This window comes from Triticum dicoccoides, chromosome 4B, assembly GCF_002162155.2.
Source record: "Triticum dicoccoides isolate Atlit2015 ecotype Zavitan chromosome 4B, WEW_v2.0, whole genome shotgun sequence".
NCBI classification, from domain to species: domain Eukaryota; kingdom Viridiplantae; phylum Streptophyta; class Magnoliopsida; order Poales; family Poaceae; genus Triticum; species Triticum dicoccoides.
Window position 1 is genome coordinate 53744719 of NC_041387.1, and position 12731 is coordinate 53757449.

The following is a 12731-nucleotide window of genomic DNA, read 5'->3' on the forward strand; positions in this document are numbered from 1 at the left end:
CAGCAGCCTCCCCGGTGATATGTTGACAGTCATCATCTCCCTCCTCCCAAACAAATATGGGGCACGGATAATCGTTCTTTCCCAGCGGTGGCTCCCCCTATGGAACTCCAGCCCTCTCGACCTCATCGACACACACAAGCTCTGCCATGGCTATCGCAAAAGCTTGGATGCGTTCTCCAAGATCCTTGACAGTCACCTTGGCCCAACCAGAGGCATTAGAATGGGCAAGTTCCATTCCAATGACAAGGACCGAGCCAAGCTTGACGACTGGTACCGATCCCCCGCCCTAGATCAGCTCGAGGAGCTCCCTTTTGATGATGGGCATATGCGGTCGCTCCCAATGTTCGCACTCCGCCTCACGCCCATGCTGCGTGTCGCCAAGTTCAGGAATTGCCATCCCCCTTTAATGATGCGCCCGCTCTTATTCTATCATGACTGAAGCACCTCAAGTTCCTCGCCGTATGCCTCTCAAACGGTTACATGGAGCGCCTGCTCCGTGGCTGTATTGCACTCGAGTACCTTCATCTTCAGGCGATCAATGGGTTGAGTACCTTCCACATCACCTCCATGACTCTCCGGACTATTTATGTGTGATGCCGGTGCGGCAGGAAGACATCACAAGATGTGTACCACGGTATGGTCATTGAGGACACACCTGCACCTGAGAGATTACTTGTAGTTGATCAAGAAGGTCCAACAAGAATCAATGTCATTTCTGCGTGGAAATTGACAGTGGTGGGCTACTCGTCTGACAAATACTCCGAACTTGTTATTACATCCACACCCGTTTAGGTACAACAACCGCCTTCTACCTCTCCTTATACAAATTAACATTATTTCTAATTTTGAAGATGTTTGTTTGTCTGTCATTCGGAAAATGATTCCAACAAGCTTGACCCCGAAACTGCGCACAGTGAAGGTCTTGGCACTAGAATCTATCGGCCCCAACCTGGAGCAAGTTGTGGGTTTCCTGAGATGCTTTCCATGCCTGGAGAAGCTATATATCGAGTTCAATTTATGACACCTTTTTCCAAGTTTACAATGAGAATGTATTACGATTTCTGAAGGATTCTTTTGGAGGATTTCAGTACATACATGTCTCCCCCCCCCCCATATTGGTTGCTTGATCCATATGGTTACAATCAATAAGCATTTCTCCTTTGGATTCATCTGTACTAGTTTTCTTAGGGAACTTTTCATCCACTCCAACCTCTTGTGAAGAAGGCTACATTTTTCTAGAATGTAATAAAATGCCCATGTTAATCATGCCAGATCGAAGATGGCATGTTAGTGCATTTTACAAATCCTGCAAACCAAATAGGCCTATAGTAATGTTCAAAACTACATCTAGGCACTAACACGTTTTCTTCTTTTGCAGATAAGATTAGGCCCAGTGGTGGATAATGTGATACAATATAACAATCATGTCGAATGCCTAGATCTGCATCTCTTAGAAATTACTTTGAACTCCTACCAAGGGACCTTACCAAAGATTATATTCGCCAGGTTCTTTGTTCTCAAAGCAAGGGTGCTGAAGGAAATGAGGTTTTCCCTACATTTATTTCGCAAAAATGAATGGTTTGTTGATCAGCGCCGGCGCCTGTGGCAGAATGGAATAGGCTCCAAAAATGCTGAATTTCATTTTTGAACTTCATATGATAGTGTAATTGGAAGTCATAGTGTCAACCCCATACATGACTTCTTAGTGGCTGACCCCTTTGCAAAAATTGTGAGGTTTCGAAACCATACTTAGAAGTGGTAATATTAGTTTGAACCTCTCTGATATCCATGTTCAGCGGATTAGCGCAAGCGTTTGCAACTGATGAGCTGAATTTCATTTCTAATATCAGTTCAAACCTTGTAATCTTCGAATTTGAGCCATATAACTCTGGAATTTGAACCTTGTAATATTTCAAGCTTTTGTGGTAAAATCATTGAAATGGCATCGTATGAGACTCGTATATTGGTAGCACTATTTTGACCTTAATATGCAATGGTCTTAGATTTTATTAATCATTCTCGAATATGTTTACCTTGTCGATCTCACAGCACACGATCTGTATAGCTAACTCGACTGCGATCTTCGACATTATTGCACACAGTTGGTTTCTTCCACCTTGTGCCCTGTAGAGCATAGAATTAATTATCGCACTCGAGTGTCCATCATCACCCTTCTGTGTAAATTTGACCTTATCACCCACGGGTAACTTATAACTAAAGTCATTCCACACACTTTGTTTTTACATAGATTTTTGCCAATAAACACCCATGATTTGTCCCTCTTCTAGCCGACGCATGGAAAAACTAGTTGGGTGGGAAGCTTGCGCGGTAAACTGCGTGGTAGCACGGGAACAGGCTCACCGACGATACATTTGGTGCCTCTTCGAGCCCACGCTTGCGGTGCGGTGTTGTCAAGCATGCACTGGAATCCTCCGCTATGAACATCGTGACAAGAAGTGACGATTACAGGTCGGTCAGCCCCCATTTATTACAGTGGACAACCTTTCAATCGTGCCCCACCATTTCAAGAAGCACACCCACCACGAGAAACTTTTAGAGGGTATCCTGCACGGCTCCAATGGCGCTCCGAGCGGCTGCCGACGACGAGCAACAGTTCACCATGCGTGCCGTGGTGGACACCCATAGAAGGTTCATGGACCTCTCGGTGGTGTACACCAATGACCCAGTCTAGGTGGAGCACTCCATCCACATCATGGAACTGTTGCTTGCCGAGGAGAAGTACAAGGTGGTCGGGTTTGACCTCGAGTACACCCGCGCTTGTGCTGGCTCTCGTCCCAAGGTTGACGGCACCCAAATGTGTGTGTGGCACCACATCCTCATCTACCACTACTGCCTGGCCACAAGGCCTTGCGAGCGTTTCGCTAGGTTTATCAACAGCCCCCACTACATGTTTGCTACAGTGGACATCATCAACGATGTAAAGGCGCTCGAGAATTCGGGCATCGCCTGCCAGAATCTTGTTGACATCCAGGGCCAATACAAGATCTCGGGCAGCAAGGAGCATGAGAAGGACTCACAAGTTCACCTCGCCAAGGCCATCATCAACCCCTACAATAGAGACATGAAGGATTTGTGCAACAAGGACAAGCGTGCCTGCCACTCGGCCTGGATGGAGAAACTCGACAAAGCTCACGTCGTGTACGCGGACAAGGAGGCATACACGAGCTATTGCATGTACAGGCGGATCATTGACATGAGGAAGTGCCTCCTTCCCGAAACGGCCAGGGATCCAGCCGGAAGCAGAGCAATGGCAAGCGTCGTCACAACAATAAGTAGATGATTAGATCCTTATTTCTCCTACTTTAGTATCCATGTAATTGCTTACTTTGGTGTGTGGAAATGTTATGTGTGTAGTCACTTGTGTAATTGTATGCTTAATTTGGTTATGCAATGCTGCCTTTTTAAGTATATATGTTGATGCTCTGTAGACAGAGCATAGATGTTGTGCGGACAAAGAAAATCACATCGCATACGGACTAAACAATGGAACCTGTCAGTGATGTTTTCATCAATCACTCACAATTGTATACCAGCAATCGTTTGCTCACAACACACACGGCTTGTTAGCAGTAATCGTCTGTGTTGTTATCGGTCTTCGCACACGTTTCTGATTACAGACCTGTTTGCCGCGTATCACACACATCTTGTTAAGTTGAACCGTTTCTGTTCTCATGTCTCGACGCAAATAGTTCATCTGAGTGAACCGCATGTTGTATATCGCACACACCTTGATCTGGCTGACCGTTTATTTTGTGTTGCCTAATCACAAACAGTTCATCCGAGTGAATCGTATGCTATATACCGCACACACCTTCATCTGGCTACCCATTTATTTTGTCCCTCCTCATCGCAAATAGTTAATTGAACTGAACCGTATGCCATGCATCGCACACGCAACTAAAATCTGAACGGTGTTTGATGCATCCTCCATTGCAAACGTTTTGCACCTTTTTTGACGGCTTTTTTACACCGCTATTTGCGATTATGGCATCGCACATAGTTTCATCGAAGGGTCTCTGGTCGTAGTGTCGCGTTAGCAGCATCCTGCAGTAGTGTATTGAGTAGTCATCAGATCGAGCTTGCCAGACATTCATAACATCTGCATCAGCTCCTGCATCAGGTATGTGACCTAGTGGTGCATCAAGGACATAATTCTTCTGTGCGGCAATGAGGATAATCCTCAAGTTACGGACCCAGTCCGTGTAATTGCTACCATCATCTTTCAACTTAGCTTTCTCCAGGAACGCATTAAAAGTCAAGGGAACGGTAGCTCAGGCCATTGATCTATGCAAAACTGTAAGACTAAGTTCATGATAAATTAAGTTCAATTAATCAAATTAATAATAAACTCCCACTTAAATAAACATCCCTCAAGTTGTCTAGGTGATACATGATCCAAATCAACTAACCGTTGTCCGATCATCACGTGAGATGGGGTAGTCATCAATGGTGAACATCTCTATGTTGATCATATCTACTATATGACTCACATTCGACCTTTCGGTCTCCAGTGCTCCGAGAGCATGTCTGTACATGGTAGGCTCGTCAAGTTTAACCCAACTATTCTGCATGTGCAAAATTTTCTTACACCCGTTGTATGTGGACGTAGAGTTTATCACACCCGATCATCATGAGGTGCTTCAAAACGACGAACTTTCGCAACGGATCATACTCGGGGAGAACACTTTTATCTTGAAATTTAGTGAAGGGGTCATCTTATAATGCTACCGCTCTACTAAGCAAAATAAGATGCATAAAGGATAAACATCACATGCAATCAAAATATGTGACATGATATGGCCATCATCATCTTTTGCTTTTGATCTCCATCTCCAAAGCATCGTCATGATCGCCATTGTCACCGGCTCGACACCTTGACCTCCATCGCTGCGTCGGGGTCGTCGTGCCAACTATTGCTTCTACAACTATTGCTAATTCATAGCGATAAGGTAAAGCAATTACATGTCGATTCCATTTTATACAATAATCAAGAAACAACCCAAAGACTCCTGCCGGTTGTTGATATTACAAAACATGATCATCTCATACAGCAACATATATCACATCACGTCTTGACCATATCACATCACAACATGCCCTGCAAAAACAAGTTAGACGTCCTCTACTTTGTTGTTGCAAGTATTATGTGGCTGCTACGGGCTTCTAGAAAGAACCGTTCTTACCTATGGCAAAAAGCACAATGGTGATTTATCAAGTTTGTTGTTTTAACCTTCTTCAAGGACCGGCCGTAGTCAAATTCGATTCAACTGAAGTAGGAGAAACAGACACCCGCCAGCTACCTTTATGCAAAACAAGTTGCATGTCTGTCGGTGGAACCGGTCTCATGTATGTGGACATGTAAGGTTGGTCTGGCCGCTTCATCCCACAATACCGCCAAATCAAAATAAGATGTTGGTGGTAAGCAGTATGACTATCACTGCCCACAACTCTTTGTGTTCTACTCGTGCATATCATAGACGCATAAACCTGGCTCAAATGCCACTATTGGGAAACATTGCATGGAAAACAAAAAAAATTCTATGCACACGCAAGATCTATCAAGGAGATGCATAGCAGTGAGAGGGGAGAGTGTGTCTACATACCCTCGTAGACCGTAAGTGGAAGCGTTTAGTAACGTGGTTGATGTAGTCGAACTTCTTCGTGATCCAACCGATCGAGTACCGAACGTACGGCACCTCCGCATTCAGCACAAATTCAGCTTGGTGACGCCCATGCCTTGTTGATCTAGCAAGACGATGGCGTGGTGACGGTGATGGTTATGCTATCTCTGCACGGCTTCGCCTAAGCTCTACGAAAATATGACCAAGGGTGTAAACGATGGAGGGGCTCCGCACACGGCTAAGAGATTGTCGTGCTTTTGTGTGGCGCACCCTCCCACATATATATAGGTGGGGAGAGGGGAGAGGTCAAGGGGCGCCCCAAGTAGGCCGAATCCTACTTGGGGGCTTTCCCTAGCTGCGCCCCTTCTATATTTGCCGGAAGGGGGAAGGAAAGGGGGAAGAGGGAAGGAAGGGGGAGGCCGAATCCACACCTTTCCATTCTCCCACTTGGCGGATGCCATAGGGGGGTGCGCCAACCCCTTGTAGGCTGGTGTGATCCCTTCTAATGGCCCAATAGGCCCATCGGCCTCCCGGGGTGTCTAGAACCCCCTCCGGTATTCTGATGACTACCCGGTACACTCTGAAACACTTCCGGTGTCCGAATACCATCATCCTATATATAAATCTTTACCTCCAGACCATTTCGGAGCTCCTCGTCATATCCGTGATCTCATCCAGGACTCCGAACAACATTCGGTCACCAAATCATATAAGTCATATAACACTATATCGTCAACAAATGTTAAGCGTGCGGACCCTACGGGTTCATGAACTATGTAGACATGACAGAGACACCTCTCTGGTCAATAACCAATAGCTGAACCTAGATGCCCATATTGTCTCCTACATATTCTACGAAGATCTTTATCGGTCGAACCTTATGACAACATACCTAATTCCCTTTGTCCATCTGTATGTTACTTGCCCGAGATTTGATCGTCGGTTTCTTCATACCTAGTTAAATCTCGTTACCGGCAAGTCTCTATACTCGTTTTGTAATACATCATCTTGCAACTAACTCCTTAGTCACTTTTGCTTGCAAGGCTTCTTATGATGTGTATTACTGAGAGGGCCCAGAGATACCTCTCCGATACTTGGAGTGACAAATCCTAATCTCGATCTATGCCAACTCAACAAACACCTTCGGAGATACTCGTAGAGCATCTGTATGATCACCCAGTTACGTTGTGACGTTTGATAGCACACAGGGTATTCCTCCGGTATCCGGAAGTTGCATAATCTCATAGTCGAAGGTATTCCTGATCGATCAATATGCTAAGCTAACGGATGGGTCTTGTCCATCACATCATTCTCCTAATGATGTGATCCTATTATAAAATGACAACACATGTCTATGGTTAGGAAACCTTAACCATCATTGATCAACGAGCTAGTCTAGTAGAGGCTTACTAGGGACACGGTATTTGTTCATGTATTCACACATGTATTTAAGTTTCCGACCAACACAATTATAGCATGAATAATAAACCTTTATCATGAATAAGAAAATATAAAAAAACAACTTTATTATTACATCTAGGGCATATGTCCTTCAGTGAGGGGAGTGGATTTTGTGTGCGGGTTGTGGAGAGGTTAGGCATAGGGGACCTACCTGTAAGATGTACTAATATGTGGGTAGGAGGGTACACGGGTATGAGAATTGCCTTCCCGTACCCGTACTCGGCTTACCCATTGCGTATATTTTTATCCACTTACAAGCCCATGGGTATTTAACTTTCCCAAACCCTTATCCTGATACGTCCATTTTGCATCATGGTTTCCTACTGTTATTTATAATGTTTTTATGCATAATAATGCTTTTTGGAGTAATTCTAATGCCTTTTCTCTCATAATTTGCAAGGTACACACAAAGAGGGAGAATTCCGGCAGCTAGAAATCTGGACCTGGAAAAGCTACGTTAGGCCACCTATTCTGCACAACTCCAAATAAGCTGAAACTTCACGGGAATTTTTTTGCAATATATAAGAAATATTGGAGCCAATAAGTACCAGAAGGGGCCCACCAGGTGGGCACAACCCACCTGGGCGTGCCAGGGATCCCAGGCACTCCCTGGTGGGTTGTGCTCCCCTCGGCCCACCTTCGGTGTCCATCTTCTGGTATATAAGTCATTTTGACCTAGAAAAAATAAGGAGAGGACTTTTAGGATGGAGCGCCGCCGTCTCGAGGCGGAACTTGGGCAGGAGCACTTTTGCCCTTCGGCGGAGTAATTCCGCCGGGGGAACTTCCCTCCTGGAGGGGGAAATCTTCGTCATCATCATCACCAACAACTCTCCCATCTTGGGGAGGGCAATCTCCATCAACATCTTCAACGGCACCATCTCCTCTCAAACCCTAGTTCATCTCTTGTGTTCAATCTTTGTACCGGAACTATTGATTGGTGCTTGTGGGTGACTAGTAGTGTCGATTACATCTTGTAGTTGATTACTATATGGTTTATTTGGTGGAAGATTATATGTTCAGATCCATTATGCTATTTAATACCCCTCTGATCTTGAGCATGATTATCATTTGTGAGTAGCTACTTTTGTTCATGAGGTCACGGGAGAAATCATGTTGCAAGTAATCATGTGAACTTGATATGTGTTTGATATTTTGATAGTATGTATGTTGTGATTCCCTTAGTGGTGTCATGTGAACGTCGACTACATGACACTTCACCATATTTGGGCCTAAGGGAATTCATTGTGGAGTAGTTATTAGATGATGGGTTGCGAGAGTGACAGAAGCTTAAACCCTAGTTTATGCGCTATCCGCAAGGGACCGATTGGATCCAAAAGTTTAATGTTATGGTTAGAATTTATTCTTAATACTTTTCTCGTAGTTGTGGATGCTTGCGAGGGGGTTAATCATAAGTAGGAGGTTTGTTCAAGTAAGAACAACACCTAAGCACTGGTCCGCCCACATATCAAATAATCAAAGTAGCGAACATGAATCGAATCAACATGATGAAAGTGACTAGATGAAATTCCCGTGTACCCTCAAGAACGCTTTGCTTATTATAAGAGACCTTTTTGGCCTGTCCTTTGCCTCAAAAGGATTGGGCTACCTCCCTGCACTTTTGTTACTATTATCATTACTTGCTCATTACAAATTATCTTGCTATCAGACTACTCTGTTACTTACTATTTCAGCACTTGCAGACATTACCTTGCTGAAAACCACTTGTCATTTCTTTCTGCTCCTCGTTGGGTATGACACTCTTACTTATCGAAAAGGCTACAGTTGATCCCATATACTTTTGGGTCATCAAGGCTATTTTCTGTGCCGTTGCCGGGGAGCGAAACACTCTTGGTAAGTGGAAATTGGTACAGAAAAATTATTACTACATGCTGAAATTTGTTGTCACTTGTTACTATGGAAAGCAATCCTCTGAGGGGTTTGTTCGGGGTATCTTCACCTCGACCGGAACCACAATTAGTTACTCCTCAACTTACTGCACCTACTGAAAATATTGAATATGAAATTCCTTCGGGTATGATAGAACAACTGCTAGCTAATCCTTATGCAGGAGATGGAACCGAATATCCTGATATGCACTTGATATATGTGGAAGAAATTTGTGGATTATTTAAGCTTCCAGGTCTACCCGGAGATGAAGTTAAGAAGAAGGTTTTCCCTTTATCTTTGAATGGAAAAGCATTGGCATGGTATAGGATATGCGATGATATTGGATCTTGGAATTGGAATCGATTGAAATTGGAGTTTCACCAAAAAATATCCTATGCATCTAGTTCAACGTGATCGGAATTACATATATAATTTTTGGCCTCGTGAAGGAGAAAGTATCACTCTAGCTTGGTGGAGGCTTAAGTCAATGTTATATTCATGCCTCAATCATGAGCTCTCAAGAGAAATTATTATCCATAATTTTTATGCTCGGCTTTCTCATAATGATCGATCCATGCTTGCTACTTCTTGTGCTGGTTCTTTTATGAAGAAGACTATCGAATTCCGGTGGGATCATTTGGAAAGAATTAAACGCAACTATGAAGATTAGGAAGTCGATGAAGGTAAAGAGTCATGTATTAAGCTTATGTATGATTGTGTTAAATCTTTTATGAATACCGATGCTTTTCAAAAGTTTAGCACTAAATATGGACTTGACTCTGACATAGTAGCCTCATTTTATGAATCATTTGCTACTCATGTTGATCTCCCTAAGGACAAGTGGTTTAAATATCACCCACCTATTAAAGAAGAAATTAAAGAACCAGTACTAGCTAAAGAGGAAACTATTATTCATAATGTTGATCCAGTTGTTCCTACTGCTTATATTTAAAAACCACCTTTCCCTGTTAGGATCAAGGCACATGCTAAAGTTTCAACTGTGGTCAACAAAAGCAATATTAGAACACCTAAACCAGATGAATAAATCAAAGTAGAACCTAGTGTTGCTATGGTTAAAGATCTCCTGGAAGAAAATATAGATGGGCATGTTATTTACTTCTGTGAAGAAGCTGCTAGAATTACCAAACTCGATAAAATGGATAATCATAGACCCATTGTTGGCATCCCGTTGTCTCGGTTAAAATAGGAGATCACTGTTATCATAGTTTATGTGACATAGGTGCTAGCGTGAGTGCTATTCCCTTTACCTTATATCAAGAAATTATGAATGACATAGCACCCGCGGAGATAGAGGACATAGATGTTACTATTAAACTTGCTAATAGAGATACTATATCACCCATTGGGATTGTTAGAGATGTTGAAGTCTTGTGTGGGAAAATAAAATACCCTACTGATTTTATTGTTCTTGGTTCCCCACAAGATGACTTTTGTCCCATTATCTTTGGTAGACCTTTCTTCAACACTGTTAATGCTAAAATAGATTGTGAGGAACAAACTATCGGTGTTAGGTTTGGTGATGAGTCTCATGAGTTTAATTTTCCAAGTTTAGTATAAAACCTCATAAAAAGAGTTTCCTAGTAAGGATGAAATAATTGTTCTTTCTTCTATTGTTCTTACTAATACTCTAGAACAATATCTGCTGGACCATGAAAATGATTTACATATGCATGAAAGAAATGAAATAGATAAGATTTTCTTTGAACAACGTCCTCTGCTTAAACACAATTTGCCTATTGAAACTCTAGGAGGTCCTCCTCCACCTAAAGGTGATCCTGTGTTTGAATTAAAACAATTGCCAGACACTTTAAAATATGCTTGTCTTGATGAGAACAAGATATATCCTATTATTATTAGTGCTAACCTTTCAGAACATGAACAAGAAAGATTACTGAAAGTTCTAAGGAAGAACCGAGCTGCTATTGGATATACACTTGATGATTTAAAGGGCATTTGTCCCACTCTCTGTCAGCATAAAATTAATATGGAACCTGATGCTAAACCTGTTGTTGATCACCAACGACGGTTCAATCCCAAAATGAAAGAACTGGTAAGAACTAAAATATTAAAGCTTCTGGAAGCAGCTATAATCTATCCCAAAGCTGATAGTAGATGGGTAAGTCCCGTTCATTGTGTCCCTAAGAAAGGAGGTATTACTGTTGTTCCTAATGATAAGAATGAACTTATTCCACAAAGAATTGTTACTGGCTATAGAATGGTAATTGATTTTAGAAAATTAAACAAAGCAACTAGAAAAGATCATTACCCTCTACCTATTATTGATCAAATGCTAGAAAGATTATCTAAGCACACACATTTTTGCTTCCTTGATGGATACTCTGGTTTTTCACAAATACCTGTTTCTCAACCTGATCAAGAAAAGACCACTTTCACTTATCCCTTTGGAACTTATGCTTATAGACGTACGCTTTTTGGTTTATGCAATGCACCTGCTACCTTTCAAAGATGTATGACTGCTATATTCTCTGACTTTTGTGAAAAGATTGTTGAAGTTTTCATGGATGACTTTTCCGTCTTTCGGAAGTCTTTTGATGATTGTCTAAGCAATCTTGATCGAGTTTTGCAGAGATGTGAGCAAACAAATCTTGTCTTGAATTGGGAGAAGTGCCACTTTATGGTTAATGAAGGTATTGTTTTGGGCCATAAAATTTCTAAAAGAGGGATTGAAGTGGACAAAACTAAGGTTGATGCAATTGAGAAAATGACATGTCCTAAAGACATCAAAGGTATTCATAGTTTCTTAGGTCATGCTGGTTTCTATAAGAGATTTATCAAAGCCTTTTCTAAAATTTCTAGGCCCCTTACAAATATTTTGCAAAAGGATGTTCCTTTTGTTTTTGATGATGATTGTTTAGAAGCCTTTGAAACACTCAAGAAAGCCTTAATTTCTGTACCTATTGTTCAACCACCTGATTGGAACTTGCCTTTTGAAATTATGTGTGATGCTAGTGATTATGTTATTGGTGCGGTTCTAGGACAAAGAGTTGACAAGAAACTAAATGTTATTCATTATGCTAGTAAAACTCTAGACAGTGCTCAAAGAAATTATGCTACTACTGAAAAAGAATTTCTAGTAGTGGTGTTTGCTTGTGATAAATTTAGATGTTACATTGTTGATTCAAAAGCAATTGTTCACACTGATCATGCTGCTATTAAATATCTGATGGAAAAGAAAGATGCTAAACCTAGACTTATTCGATGGGTTCTCTTGCTACAAGAATTTGATTTACATATCACTGATAGAAAAGGAGCAGAGAACCCCGTAGCTGATAACTTTTCTAGGCTTGAAAATATGCTTGATGACCCACTAACAATTGATGAGAGTTTTCCTGATGAGCAGTTAGCTGCAATAAATGTTTCTCATAACACTCCTTGGTATGCTGACTATGCTAATTACATTGTTGCTAAATATTTACCACCTAGTTTCACATACCAACAAAAGAAAAATTCTTCTATGATTTAAGACATTACTTCTACGATGACCCACATCTTTGTAAAGAAGGAGTAGATGGTATTATTAGACGTTGTGTACCTGCGCATGAACAGGGACAAATCCTACAGAAATGTCACTCCGAAGCTTATGGAGGGCATCATGTGGGAGACAGACTGCTCACAAGGTATTGTAGTCTGGATTTTATTGGCCTACTATTTTCAAGGATGCTCGTAAGTTCGTCTTATCTTGTGATGAATGTCAAAGAA